We start from the raw sequence: 15,421 nt of genomic DNA on the forward strand, positions 1-15,421 counted from the left end.
GAAAACTGCAAGCATTAGCGAAAGTATAGAAAAGCAAATTCATGAGGAGGAAGATGAGCTAAAAATCTTGAGAATTCAGAGGGACAGGGAGAAGAGAATGAGAGAAAACAGGAATGGCGTTGAAATCAAATTCAGATTCTGATCTTTATATAATAGGAATCCCAGAAACTGGCTACAGATCAAATGCAGAAGAACCACCAAATAAAGGAATTCTAAAGGGAGCTTTCTTTGTTTGAATCAGAATATCAATCTTTAGATCTTTAGATTTGAGTCCACTAATCTAAGTCACTCCTGAGTAGTAAAATAAATTCTCCTAAAGAGATACGCATGGGGCGCCCAGGTGGCTCAGTCGGTTAAGCCTCCGACTCTTGATTTCAGCTCAGGTCATGATCTCATGTGAGATGGAGCTGCATGTCAGGCTCCATGCTGTGTGTGGAGCCTGCTTAAGATTCCGTCTTCCCCTCCCTCTGTCCTGCCTCAGCCCTCTCACTCTCGCTAAAAAAAAAAAAAAAAAAAAAAGGGCAAACTGTTTTCAAACCATAAAGTTGATTAGTACCGTGCCCTGAAGGTATTTTAGTCCCTGCTGGTGAACCAAAAGTAGCTTGAAGAACCTGAAGGAACAATAGAGAATAGTAATCAAAAAGCCGGGAGAATGCATACAAGGACAGATTAAGGGACATCTGTGTCATTTAAGTTTGGAGAAAGAAATGGTAATAGCACCCTAACTCAGGACCTCAGTGTAGGTCGGATTTAGGCCATGTCCTAATTCTTTATGTCTGAATATTTAATTAATATTAACTAAGTTAATATTAATCAATTCTTGAAGTCTGAATATAATAAAGACTTCAAATAAAGCACGAGAATTTGCACTTAAACGTGTCTCTTTCCTTAGATATCTTCAGGAGGAAAGAACATGACCATATTTCCATTCCTGAGTCTACAATTCTTTATAGTGCCAGTAGTCATACAACGAATTCCAGGTTTCCAGGCATGTCTTTTACCAAAGTGTTATTTGTAAATTGGTGGTTGTTTGGAATGAAGAATATTGTCTCTCTTCCAAGAACGTTATATGTGGTGCTTAGATTTTGAAGGCAGCACATAAGGAGAGACGGAGGGAGGGAGGGAGGAACTAGACTATTAAATCCTGGGCATTAGAATCACCTGGGAAGCTTTTTTAAAAAATATAGATTCCCAGGACTTTTTCCAGAAAATTTGGATTCAGTGACCCATGTGAGGAGCCCTGGAATTTATGCTTTTTTAAAGAGTGCTCCTGATCATCTGTGTAAATCACCGTCAGGTTCAAGAAAGATTTCTGTAAATGGAAAAAGAATAGACCACAAATAAAATGTAATTAACTAAGAGCACAGTAGAACTGCAGTGATTACATCACAGCAGTGGGAAAGGAAGGAGAGAACTGGTCCCTACAGTGGATAAATAGATGGTCATTTTTTTGCACAACTTTTCCCTGGGCAATGTCAGGATAGCCCAGTCTATTCATTATATTTTTGGCTCTCTAGAAAACAAAAGTAAAATTAGCTAAATATGGTCAGCATTGTTGAAAGCAAAATCTGCACAAAGATCTCTCTCTTTTTTTTTTATTTCAAATGTCGTATCTTCTGTATGCTTTATTTCCTATTGGAGTGCCATATTGAGAAAGCCCAAAGGGATTGTTTCTGGCTTGGTCCCATGGTCAACCGCTGTCCATATTGTCACTGGGTGTGATGGGTCCCTGGGACCACACATGGACCTCACATTTATACTCTTGGAGACTTCTGGCAATTAGATCCACGCTAGCCTTGTCAACTTCATATCTGCTCCAGTCATCAAGTCTTGCTGCTTGCCCTGTGATTTTCCCACTTAAGATTCTCTTTCTAATTTCATCAGGTTTTATTCAGATGTTTGAAATACAGTGTTCTAGTGCTCGCTTCGGCAGTGCATACACTAACAGTGGAATGATCTAGAGAAGATTAGCATGGTCCCTGCATGAGGATGACACGCAAATTTGTGAAGCTTTGAAATATAATGTTCTTAACTTTCTCTGACTAGTGAGAAATATGGGAGAAATTTGTTCCCCCCACCTTGGAATTACCCCAGTGAAGAGGAGAAACTTCAGGGAGTAGTAAATGAAAATGGGACAAGCTGTTCTAAAGCCAGGGTATCAATTCTAGCACTGTTGTTAACTTGCTGTGTGACTCCGGGCAAGACTCTCTCTCTCTCTGGTCTCAGTTTCCTCATCTTTTCAGCGAAAAGTCTCTCAGGATCTTCCAGCTCTGGTATTCTAAGGGTCTCAAATTTGGGAAGTTGAATAGAGATCCCTTTTCTGAGCAAATATACCTGTGTGGAGAAATGCTACTGTTGTAGAAGGAAGTGCTTGTGGAGATAGGGCAGAATTGGGGAAAGAGGTGAAGTCCTCAGGAGACAAAAGCCCCATGTGTGAATCACTGACTCATCACCGCAATGACTAATTCATCTGATCAGCTGTCAGTTCTAAAATATGTCCCATCAAATATTGATTAAATAAAATATTGAAGTCCCAGCTACTAACCTAGAGAGAGGCATTGCAACGCTTAAAAAAAAGTTCAAGATGCAAGTGGACTGGCTCATTTCTGCTTCTGGATTAAGATTCCTGGAGTGCTTCTGTTGGTCTCTGACGGATACCAGAATTCACTTAGTTTTCCACATTCTTAAGAGGCTCAAAGCAGAAGACTGGAGACATTAGGCAGAAGCATGTGTGTGTTACATGATGGGATTTTTGGCAACCAACAGGATGACAGCCATCCACAAATAACTGTTCTAGAAAAGGCAACCACAGAAATGTTCATTGAAATCACAAAGGACACTTGCTTAGGATTCATTCTGTCCTTCATACTTGTTATTTTTGACTCCATGATGCACTGTTCTTCCACAGCAGGGTACAGAGTATGGAGCACTCACATGGGCAGTCCACATCTGTGCACTTCGGCCTGCAGCCCCACCCCGCACAGCCACGTCTGGCAATCCAGCCCTGTTCTCCTTCCCATTCTCTTTGTTTCACCATAATAAAACTCTCTATACTATAAACCATACAGTGATATAGTGGCATCGCTATATCATCTAATATTCATTGGTCTCTTAGTTGCTTCTGGGTCCCTAGCTTTTTGGCCTCCACTTCATTCATTCATTTTCTTGTTTTTTATCCTCATAATACTCCCATGAAGCCATGGTGATGACGTGAATGCCCATAATACAGTTGGGAGAACTGAGGCTTAGAAGATAAAGTAACTTGTTGCCCCAAACAACCCCATTAATAAGTGGAAAAGTGAAGGGTTGGCTCAGTTGGTAGATAGAGCATGTGACTCTTGATCTCAGGGTTGTGAGTTCAAGGGCCACGATGGGCGTAGACCCTACTTTAAAACAACAACAACAACAACAACAAAGAGTGAAAAATGGATATTTCAACTGGGCTCCGTCTAACTCCAAAGCACATTCTCAAAAATCTGAACAAAAGTTATTTTAAGGTCAAAATTTTTGAGACATGTGATATGTTTGTCACCCAGAAATCACACTGAAGTTCACCTCATGATGCAGGTGGTTGCTCCTCCCTCCTCAGCCCCCAGCGTCTCCTCAGGAAGCAGTGTAGCAAACTTGCCCAGACTCCCGCCCAAGGGGTTGGGCTTGGGGGCCATTGAGAGTGGTCAAATAGTTCGGGAGGCTGCCCCTTCAGGTTCTGTCTGGAAGTACAGGCTCTGTTTTAGGCTTGGTTCTTTTGTCTCTTTCGGAAGCCCTTTACTCCTGAGTGCACTTTCTTGACTGTATATAGCCTAAGTCTCTGCTGCAACCAGTGTGTAATGATGTCAGAGGCTCCCGGCATACTGATGAGGAACCTTGCCCTTCGAGTCTGTCGACTGACTGGGTTCGAGCCCTAGTTCTGCATTTGCAAGCTGTTTGATCTTAGACACAGTGTAACTCTCTGGACTTGAGCCCTGTACCCTGGCAATAGCAATGCCCATCTTGAAGAGCTGTTGTACAGATCATAAGCTTTTGTGAAGTGCCAAGTACAGTAGGTTGTCAATAAGTAAGAGTGGTGCTTTTGTTATTGTCTTCTCCTCCATACTTCTGGGACAGGGTTTCTCAATAGCAGCACTAGTGACGTTTGGGTCTGGAGAATTATTTGTTGTGGGGGCTGCCCTGCGTATTGCAGGATTGTTAGCAGAATCCCTGGCCTTTACCCAGGAGATGCCAGTAGCGCCCTCCCACCCCCCTCTGACGATCAGAAATGTCTCCAAGCATTACTAAATGTCCCCTGGGGCCAAAATAGCCCCCAGCTAAGAAGCACTATGCTAAAGCCTGGAATTATAGGTGTTGATACTAAGATAAAATCACCCCATCAAGGAGCTTGAGAACCCGGAACCCTAAAAAGATGTATGTGGCAAAAAGACAAGAGAGAACAGATGTTGGCATGGATATGGAGAAAACGGGACCCTTGTGTGCCGTTGGTGGGGTTGTAAATTGGTAGAAAACAGTATGGAGTTTACTCAGAAAATTAAAAATAGAGCTACCAAATGATCCAGCGGTTTCACTTCTGGGAATATATCCAAAGGGTATGAAAACACTAACTCAGAAAGATATCCGCACGGGGCACTTGAGTGGCTCAGTCGGTTAAGCGTCTGACTCTTGATGTTGGCTCAGGTCATGATCTCAGGGCTGTGAGATCGAGCCCCATGTTGGGCTTCGTGCTGGGCATGGAGCCTACTTAAGATTCTCTCTCTTCCTCTCCCTCTGCGCCTCCCTGCCCCCCACCCACTCTTGTGCACACGCACTCTCTCTCTCAAAAAAAAAGCTATCTGCACCCCATGTTCATAGCAGCACTTTTATAATAGCCAAGACATGGAAACAACCTAAGAGTCTATTGATGGATGAGTGGATAAAGAAAATGTGATAAAACATATATGGACTATTATTCTACAATGGAATATTATTCAGCCATAAAAAAATGAAGAAATCCTACCATTTGTGATGACATAGATAGACCTTGAAGACGTTATGCTAAGTGAAATAAGTCAGAGAAAGACAAATACTGTATGATCTCACTTATACATGGAATCTTCAAACAAACAAACAAAAAAACCCCAGACAAAACAAAAAACCCCCAAAACTTATCAGAAAAGAGATTAGGCTTGTGGTTACCAGAGGCGGAGGGCGGGGAGGAAGGGGAAATTGGAGGAGGGTGGTCCAAAGGTACAAACTTGCAGCTGAATAAGTACTGGGATATAGTGTAGACATGTAGTGTAGACAGCTGACACTGCTGTAGGATATATAGGGAAGTTATTAAGAGAGTAGATCCCAAGAGTTCTCATCACAAGGAGAAATATTTTTCCTTTTTTCTTCTTTCTTTTCTTTTTCTTGTATGAGAAGATGGATGTTAGCTGAACCCATTAGGGTGATCATTTCACAATATATGTAAATCAAGCCATTATGCAGTACACCTGAAGCTCATACAGTGACATATGTCAATTATTTCTCAATATAACCAGGGGGAAAGATTTATGAAGATAACATTCATGATTTTCAGTGCAGAATGACATAAGTGTTTCAGGTGCTTGTAGTGTAAGGCTTCTCTCAAGCACTGAACCATGAAAGTCAGTTCTGAGTTAAAAAGAAACGATGGCCTTTTTCTTTCTTTCTTCCTTTTTTTTTTTTTTTTTTTGCATCCAACGCTGCACTGATTTTGCAAAGGCAGTGATTTTATGACAGCTCATAAAACCGTAGAATCTTAGAGCATACATAACGGAGGTGTAATCCGGATCAACTCCTGTCTAACACTTGAATTTGCAATGAACCCAGTGAGTGGGAATCCATACATAGTCCCTCCCCGAGGCTGAAAGTGACAGGGATCTCACTTCCTCACAAAGTAACACCCAAGTCCACATTGGAACAACTCTCATTATTACAAAGGATCCTCCTTTGGGATGAAAAGTGATGTTCCCTGCAATTTCCACCGGTTCTCTGGTCCCTGCTCTCTGGCACCACATAGAAAAGTCCCTCTTCACAGACTCTGAAATGTGAATGCTTATGGTTTGTGGTCAGTTCTGGAAGCTGGGACAGGTCAGGAAGGAAACACTCTCTTCTTGCATTCAGCACAGCAATATCGCCTGGGTGTATCTTAGTAATAGCAGTTGGAAACTCCTACTTCTCACTACCGTGAGATCCCAAACATCTTAACCTTATTCGGTTTTTGTGGGCTCCATTATAATTGCCTCATTATTGATCAGGTAAATTTGGTTTAAAGTATGCATAATTATGAAAATAATGGGAGAATTTTGTCCACGCACTGAGACTACATAAGAGCCACATTTGGGGAATGCTTGCCTTTTCCAGCCCTTAGAAGACATTGTGCAAAGTCACCTTTCTTGGTGGCTGGCCCCAGGCTTTTTGGCCTACAAATGCCATGCCTCAGGTCTCCCCTCTACAAAAAGTTTCCCCTCTGAAAAATCGTACTTTTCCATCCCCGTAGCTGGTAATATGATCACTTGTAACCTCTCTATATTCTTGATGAAACAAAGACATCAAATGTCCTGTTGGTATTGTCCTCCACATTGTGCATTGTGAAGGCAGGGGATGGTCTCTCAGATCCTTAACAGCGAGGACCATCTGTGATCTTATAACATGGCTTCATGACCATGGAGTCTGGGGGCTGTAGCCTGGCAGCCATGGAGAGGCATGCAGGCTCTGACCCGGGTGGGAAGCAGACGTGTGTAGGCAGGCTTGCTTGACACTCCATGGCCAGGGCCTGGAGCCAAGTCAATCTCCTAGGCACACCCTTGCTTTGTAGCCCCTTCTTTTCATGACTGAGGCCCCAGAGAAGAGTTTAGTGGGACCAGAGGCTGCTTGGGACTTGTCCCAGCAAGTCCAGCAAGTCCGGCAAGTCCTGAGTCCACCAGCCCTGCCAGGTTCTCCTTCCCTCACCTCCACACTCGGGCTCGCCACCACAGCAAATGAGAGTCCATCAGTGTATGGACCCAATCCCATTCTAGGGTTCCAGTCCCCTAACAAACTCACATTCCCCTTCTTCCTTCCACCCTGACAGCAACTTCTGCCATCAGGGACTCTTTGGCTCTCTTCCCCACGCTGTACACAGCAGCAATGGGGACTTCAGGCCAAGGGAGAGGGAAGGGTGCACAGTCACAGGGGAGTTATGTTGGGGCACATCTCTGAGGAGGGATTTGTCTACATCCTTCTTCCTGTCCCCTTTTTGAGAACCTATTCTTAGCCCATTTGGAACACATGTGCAGTTATATTTGCAGAATGAATAATTCAGGTTTATTGTGCTCATGGATTCTTTTTTTACTTAAGTATCATTGACACACATGTTACATTAGTTTCAGAACTACAACATGGTGATTCACCTTCTCGATGCCTTATGCTCTGCTCACCTCAAGTGTAGCTGCCATCTGTCACCATATAGCATGATGACAGCGCCATTGACTCTGTCCCCTGTGCTGTGCCTTTTATTTTCATGACATAGTCTTTCCAGAACTGGAAGCCTGTGTCTCCTACACCCCTTTGCCCATTTTTCCCATCGCCCCAACCCCCCTCTGGCAACCATCAGCTTGTTCCCTGTATTGATGGGTCTGCTTCTGCTCTTTGTTTGTTTGTATTGTGCTCTTGGATTCTAAGTCAGGAATTTGAGCAGTAGGGATGACTCACCTCGTCTCTGCAACATGTGGGGCCTCAGCTGGGAAAACGCCAAAGGCTAGGGGTGACTCAATTTGAGCTGCATGCTGAACTCACTTGGAGACTTCTTCACTTGCATGTCTGGGACCTGAGCTAGAGTGACTCAATGGCTGGGACTAATGTCCAAGCCCCTCCACGGGCTTGGCCTTCTCAGCACATGGCAGCTGGGTTCTGGCAGGAAGCACCCCAAGGGGGAGTGTCCGGAGAGCAAGCATTGCAAGGGACCCAGCTGGAAGCTGCAAGACGTCTTCTGTCTTGGCCCCTTGGAAGTCCCATAGCATTGCCTTTACTGTGTCTTACTGGTTTCACCTGAGCCACTAAAGCCAGCTCAGACTCAAGGAGAGGAAAATTAGACTTTACTTTTTTTTTTTTAAGAAAGCACCATTCAACTAACATCTTTCATGAAAAAAGAAGTGTTTTCTCTTTTTAATATTCTTTATTTAAATTCTATTTAGTTAAAATAAACTGTATTACTAGTTTCAGGAGTAGAATTTAGTGATTCATCATTTGCATATAACACCCAGTGCTCATTACATCGAGTGCCCATCACCCAATTATCCCTTCCCCCCACCCACCTCCCCTCCAGCAACCCTCAGTTTGTTTCCGAGAGTTCAGTGTCTGTTATGGTTTTCTCCCTCTCTGTTTTTATCTTATTTTATTTTTCCTTTCCTTCCCCTATGTTCATATTTTGTTTCTTAAATTCCACATGAGTGAAGTCATATGGTATTTGTCCTCTTACTGACTTATTTTGCTTAGCATAATACCCTCTAGTTCCATCCACGTTGTTCCAAATGGCAAGATTTCATTAGACTCTACTTCTTGATGTCAGTGGGCTACCACTTGGAAAGACACTGGGTGGATTCCAGCCTGCTTTGCTCCCTCAGCTGGTGTCCTTGGGCAGAAACAAGCTGGATGAACATGCACAGTGGCCCTGCCTTCTTCTTGGTCTCCACACAATTCCTTCTTGTTGGTCATCAGGGTATTTCCAGTCTCTCCCATTCTCACGTGATCTTGGGTGAATCCAGACAAGATGGACATGAAGCTTTATATAGGCAGCTGGGGAACACAGAATTGTACATGGGAACCATCAATTGCACAATGGTGGGAAAGGTCTGATCATGGAAGTTCTAAAAGGATCTAGAGGAGCCTATAAGTACTCCTATAAGGAGAGGGGTACTTCACACTCGAGTTAGGGAGTGCAGACAAGACTTCCTGGAGAAGGAGATGTTTGAGGAGAAATGCTTTTCAGCTGTTAGACCAGTGGTTTTCTCTTTTTCCATTCCATTCCATTCTGTTGGTTCTTAGCTAGGATGTAAATTCTACGAGAACAAGGACTTTATTGGCTACCCCCCTCCCCATTTTACTTTTCTGAGGCTGCTGTAACAAATTACCACAAACTTGGTGGCTTAAGACAACAGAAACTTGTTTGCTCACAGTTCTAAAGGCCAGAAGTCCAAAATTAAGGTGTCTGCAGGGCTGTGCTCCCTCCAAAAGCTCTAGGGGAGGATCCTTCCTTGCCTCTTCCAGCTTCTGGAGGCTCCAAGTGAGTCTTGGCTTGTTGCTGCATCCCTCCCATCCCTGCCTCTGTCTTCTTATGGCCTTGTCTTCTCCCTATGTTTTCTCCTCTTCTGTCTCTTATAAGGACACTTGTCATTAGAGGGTCCATCCAGATAATATCGGATGAGCTCATCTCAAAATCTTTAAATTAATGCATCTGCAGTGACCCTTTTTTTCAGATAAGGTCACATTCTCAGGTTCCAGGGGTTAGGGTGTGGACATAGCCTATAACCATTCAACACACTATACCCACTATGTGTATCTCAAGTGCCCAGAATACTGCAGGAAGTCTAGTAGGTTGCTCAATAAATATTTTTCTATTTAATTGATCTGCATCAGCCTTAGATCATCCATAGGATTGTCATGAGATTCAACACCAACATTTCCATGTTGAGACGGTACAGAGCCATGGTTTTGGACACGAGCATCAGGATTACACTTGCTGGGTTCAAATCCAGGGACTGCCCTTGCTGCCTGTGAAATCTTAGGCAAGTTCCTCTAGCTTCTCTCTACTTCAGTTTCCTCTTCTACAAAAATGAGATAACAGTAATGAGATGAACTTTCCTGGGTCGTGGTGGTGGTTAAATTAATATATGCAGAGTGCTTAGAAGGATCTAGGACTTGGTACCCAATAGACCCCAGCTTTTATTATAAAAATGAAAGAATGATGTGACAATGTACCAAATGTAAATAATCCCAATTGTTTGATTTTACCAGACCCCCTCTCCACTTTCAGAAACAGCTGAGAGGGATGCCACCCCCCTCCCCAAGCCTAGCACACTGTTTCAGAGGTCAGCTGCCACCGGACATGCGAGTCCAGTGGTGACTTGGAAGCTCCGGCCCTCACCGCTGACAAGTCCAGGGCAGTGGAGGGAAGGGGGCTGGGAGCACAGCCCTGAAAGTGGAGTGGCTCTGCCTTACAAGTGTGAGAAGCACCTTCTGTCCCCAGGGCAGCTGCCTGTCTCTTGCCTCTTGGGTTCCCTCCTGCCCTGTGATCAGCTCCTGTCTATTACCCTGAGGCCCTCAGCAGGAATGCTGGGGCTGCTCAGCCTGCCCAGGAGCTGTCAGCTACACTGGAGGAAGATAAAGAACAACTCCAAGGGCAGAAGAAATAGGACAATATGATAGATGGATTTGGGAATCCAGATCAGTTGTGGGGCAGACCTGGTTGAATAGGGTGAGAGGAGGAGTTATCTCAGCAGGTTATTAAAATAAATAAATAAATAAAAGGTACTTTGTGCTTTCCAGTTGCTTATTTAAAAAAAAAATTCGGGGCACCAGGGTGCTACAGTCCATTAAGTGTCCGACTCCTGGTTTCGGCTCAGGTCAGGATCTCATGGTTGTGAGATCGAGCCCCGCATCAGGCTCCATGCTCAGCAGAGAGTCTGCTTGAGATTCTCTCCCTCTCCTTCTGCCTCTCCTGCTCGTGTGTACCCATTGCTGTCTCTCTCTCTCTAAAATAAATAAATACATCTTTAAAAAGAAAAAAAATTATCTAGGTTGTCTGAGTGATGCCCTCCTCAGGTCCTAGGAGACTTGCTTTGTTCCAGAAAAATGGCTAAACCCAGTGTTGTTCAAAGTATGGTGCATGGACTGCTTCTGGTCAGACAACTGTTCATTATCGGTCTATGACAAGATAAGGGCAGAAATTGCCAGTTTGGAAACTTTAATAGCAATTTGACATTGCCATGGCAACCAAGGGGGTTGATCAGTGGACCTGTCTCACCAAACAGACCGGTTTGGGTGTTGTCTCAATCCCATGGTGAGTGACATGCATCATGAGCCAGGTGTGAGTGCTGGTGTGTGAGGGGTTGGGGGGTGTGAAACCCTAGTCCCTGACCACAGAGAGTCTGAGAAGTTCTGCCCCAACCCAGATGGCAAAGAGATGATGTGCCTCCAAACCACATGTTTTGCCTAAATGTTTAAATATTGCCATTGCCATCTTTGTGCATCATTTATCTTTAGATTTAGAAAAGAACTTGGAAAGTCCTGAGAATGGCCCCTCCCCACACTTCTCACCTTAAAGGTGAAGAACCTGAGGCCAGGGCAGACCACAGGACTCTCAGAATGACCCAGCCAGCTAGTAAACTGGAACTAAACCTGGGTCCCCGGTGGTCTTTCAAAGCTGCCACTCTTTTCCTGTAGCCGATGCAAAAGCAAATTTCAGCCCCTAACAAGGAGTCACAAATTCCAAATTAATACCCCAAAATGATATGGTTTTCTCGGGTGCAGCCGGTTTACAAGCACAACTCAAGCCTTCCGTACAGGGTCATCTGCTGGTGCTGTGGTCTGCTCTGTTAAAGCAAAGGATGGGAATCTAAGACACTGACATTTTAGTTTAGCCACCCAGTTTGGTTTGTGGTTTGTGATCTTGAGAAAATCAGTTAATGTCCCAGCTGAATCTGTAAATAGGAACAACAACAAAATTTGCTCTCCTTGGGGACATCCTAAAAATTTTTGTCAGGCTAAAAATGGGTCTGGGAAGGCAGAAGTAAAACTTGGCTCTTCATTCTGGAAGACTTTCCATGGTTTAAATAAATCATGTGGAGCCAGGGGGGGAGACCCTTGTCATTTGGCTTGTTCAGCCCTCTGCCTTCAAGTAGGACTACACTTCCACCATTTCTAAGTGATGCACATTTCTCCTATTTTTCAAGAAGGCAAAGGAGGTTCTGCAGTTAAGTGGCTTTTCCTTTGGCAAGTGCTGCCATGGTCACGATAATATTAATGGAGTCAGGCAGGGAGGAAGTATGGCTTCCTCAAGGCACAGTCCCTACAGGTGGAGTCAGAAGGGACATCCTCATATCTCAAGGATGGCGGCACTTCGGTTCTAAGTGTGTCCGATGTCAAGTGGAGCCAGATGCAGTTCTGATAAAGAACATTATTAAGATGTCCTCAGGCTTTTCTTCAGATGGTATAATTTTACTGGCTTTCAAATGCCCTAACTAGAATTTTCCCCAGCCAGCTTTTGCTTCACTTAGTAATTAGCTCCAAGTTCTTTTTGCCACTCCTTAGATGCGAATCCCATGCTAATAACAGGTGATGTGGATTTTCCACAAGGTTTAAATATTCACCACTCAACCTTTTAGCACAGAGCCCTGAGGCCAACCTAGCATCCTTCACAGGAGAGACAGAGTGGTGTGGGGACAACAGCAAACATTCTCACTGGTTTCGAACCTTCACTTCCCCTCCTCTGATGGTCTCGGACTTGTTACTTAATATTTTGTATTTCAGTTTCCTCATCTATAAGATGGAAATATTCATAGCACATACTTGGAGAACTGTGAGCATCTAAGGAGGTAACACATGTAAAATGCTCAAAATAGGATCTAGCGGTGATGGTAGCTGACATTATCTATCATGACCCAAAGCCTGTGTTTGCTTTAAGCAAATGGAAGGATTCTCAGACCAAGTATTTTCACTATCCATTTATTAGAGAGGGGTTTAATTTGATTCTCAGTCATTTTCCAAATCCTACTCATTGTGTTCAATATAAAAAGAAGTATAGATACACAGTTGTGGTTTCTTCTTTTGGAAGGGGAGTGGGAAAGATTCCACATTGCCATTTTAGAGGTGACCTTCATGCCTCACTCTGCTCATCTCTCACCAAAATTCCACTGTGTTTGCTACCAGTTCATTCAGTAAGACGGAGGGGTGTAGAGGGGTCCACTTACTGTTGAGATGAAGTGTCCTTTAATTTTGGGAGTATGGGGATTTGCATTAAAATATAGGTAATTGCATTTACAAACCAAAAAAATTGTGATTTAATAGGGTAAAATTCAAATTACTTACATGTCCTATGAAATCTGTCTGTGGCTGTCTCTGATTTCTAAAGAGAATTCATATGGATACACCTTTTAAAAAAAGAATTTAAACAAAGAGGTTTACTTCCTTGGCAACAATTATATCCTTCATACTTTCCCCAGGTCATAGCAATATATCAAGGTCAAGCTCCCAACATTCCAAGTAAAAGTACAATTTCACCTATGCACACAAAGGTGCATACACACTCCCGTTCTTCAAGTTTTCTTTCCATACCATTTTAGAGATGAGGACATACATCTCAAAAGTCCTCTCTTTCTGAGCTATTTGAAGACACGTTTTGCAGAGTGCTAAATTCATGGTTCTGCTTTTATATATGTTAGAAATATCTTTTGCCTGGATTTGTTTATGTTCACATTCATAGAAGCCAATCAGTGTTTCCTTTATTAGGACAGACTCAACATTGCTTGTTGAATTATTGTACCTTTTAACAGTCCATCGATAGATTAAATTTTAGGAGTCTTGGTAAAAACAAGACAATCCACGTGAAAGAGCCTAGGAATGTGTAGCTGACTTTGGAACAGCTATTTCTTAGCGGTATCATCTGTTTCCATGGCTTTTGAAATGCGTTTTTTCATCCCACTTTTCCCCCCCCAGGCTATCCACCCACCTCCTGTCTGTATCCATTTGGATCTCCCCAAAACACCTAAAGCTCAACATGTCAAAAATTGAACTGTTTACTTTCTCAAATTTGCTCCCTCTCTTTGGTTCTTTGTTTCATGGAAAAGCACCACTGAGCCCCCAGTTACCCAAGTCTAAAACCAGGGCACCATCCTTGATTCCTCTACCCCTTTTGACCGCATAGCTATTCGGTAATTTTATTTCACAAGTATTTCTGGAATCCTTCCACTCTTTTCTGTGCCCACCTCCGTGACACCAGTCCAGGCCACCATTGTCTTTCACATGGATTGCTGCAACACCCTCTCACCCCATCGCTCTGCTTCTGGCATTGTGTCCTTCTAACCCAAACTCCACCCAGCCACCAGAAGTATCTTGCAGAATTTATATCTGATGGCACCACTCTCCAGTTTAAAAACATTCACGCATTCCCCTTGGACTTTAAGATAAAGTCCAAACTCCTAAATATGGCTTAGAGAGCCATTTATGATATGGCCTCTGCCTACTTCTCCAGCCTTATCTCCCATAATTGCCTCCTCTTCCTCGCATTGCTGGCCACCCCAGTACTCTCTGCAGTTCCTTGGAGGTACGAAGCTCTCTCTGGGTCAAGTTCTTTATACATGCTATCCCTTCTGCCTAGAACACTCATCACCTCCTCTTTACTTGGCTAACTCCTACTGACCTCTCAGGCCTCAGTTAAGACTCTACTTTCCCTGAGCCCTGAACACTGGTTCAGTGTCTCCCATGGGCATTTTTAGCCCTGAACTTGCTGTATCATAGCACACATGAGGTTGTTTTTTCACTCTGTTCTCCTCCAGCTTTGGCTTCCTGAAGGTGAAGAGAGTGTAGTGTTTACTTTTGTATTCACAGATCCAAGCACACTGCCTGGGACAAAGGGCTTTTGCTTATATTTACTGGTAGGAGGAAGAAGAGAATGAAGGTAGTAAAGTGACACACCCAGTTACTCTGAGAATAAGTCCTAGTAATATTTCTCTCTGCACAGGCATTTCCAACTGCAACTTGGGCCTTTGTCTCTATTCCTTTGATTGACATGTAATCATGACATAAACTAAAGGAAGAAGACTATTTTCTTGATAAGGCTTTCATTTACCTAGAAGTATGGACAAGTACTGCTGTGAACAAACATCCATGCTCACAACTGATTGCTCTATAGTGGTTGACATAATATTCATTTGGAACAAGATTATTAAATATATGTTCATTGAGCATCATACCTAGCAGTGGTAAGGTGTTGGAATTATAGAAAAGAGGATGGAGTCCTCTCCCCTGCCTTTGTGAATCTAACAGTCTAGGTGCCTAATGGATGGTATATGCATATGACAGGTGCTAGGATACATTATACCTGTTCTCAAGATAGTAGATGTTCAGAGAAAGGAATATCACTGAGGGCCTTAGGATTTGGGCTTTCTCTCCAGTGGGATTTCTAAGACTGATGCATTCATTCAATAAACTTACTGAATGTTTATGTTGGAGGCCAAGCTAAGTTAGAGATAGACAAATGAAGATAGACACCATTGCTACCCTCAAGAGATTTATAATCCATTCAGTTATAATGGAAGACAACTCTTCAAAGACCCTTAACGTTGGGTATTCAGAGATCTCCAGAAGCTTCTGGACTTAGGTTTCTATTGGTCTTGAGTCCCATCATTTGATGTTAGAAGGTCCCCTTCCAAGAAGTATTTATCACCCAGAG

General features: G+C 43.4%; 1 protein-coding gene and 1 non-coding gene across 2 annotated transcripts in view; both read left to right on the plus strand.

Annotated features, from left to right (window-relative positions):
- Window positions 1-15,421, plus strand: part of LOC114213476 (paralemmin-1) — a 91,271-nt gene that overhangs the window by 38,371 nt on the left and 37,479 nt on the right. The gene's annotated exons all lie outside the window — the stretch shown is intronic.
- On the plus strand, window positions 1,918-2,024 carry LOC114213606 (U6 spliceosomal RNA). The gene has a single exon (XR_003610238.2). It is a non-coding gene; the product is annotated as a U6 spliceosomal RNA (small nuclear RNA).

This window comes from Eumetopias jubatus, unplaced genomic scaffold, assembly GCF_037043125.1.
Source record: "Eumetopias jubatus isolate StellerSeaLion01/CBP00866 unplaced genomic scaffold, mEumJub1_p1.0 scaffold_15, whole genome shotgun sequence".
Classification (NCBI taxonomy): Eukaryota; Metazoa; Chordata; class Mammalia; order Carnivora; family Otariidae; genus Eumetopias; species Eumetopias jubatus.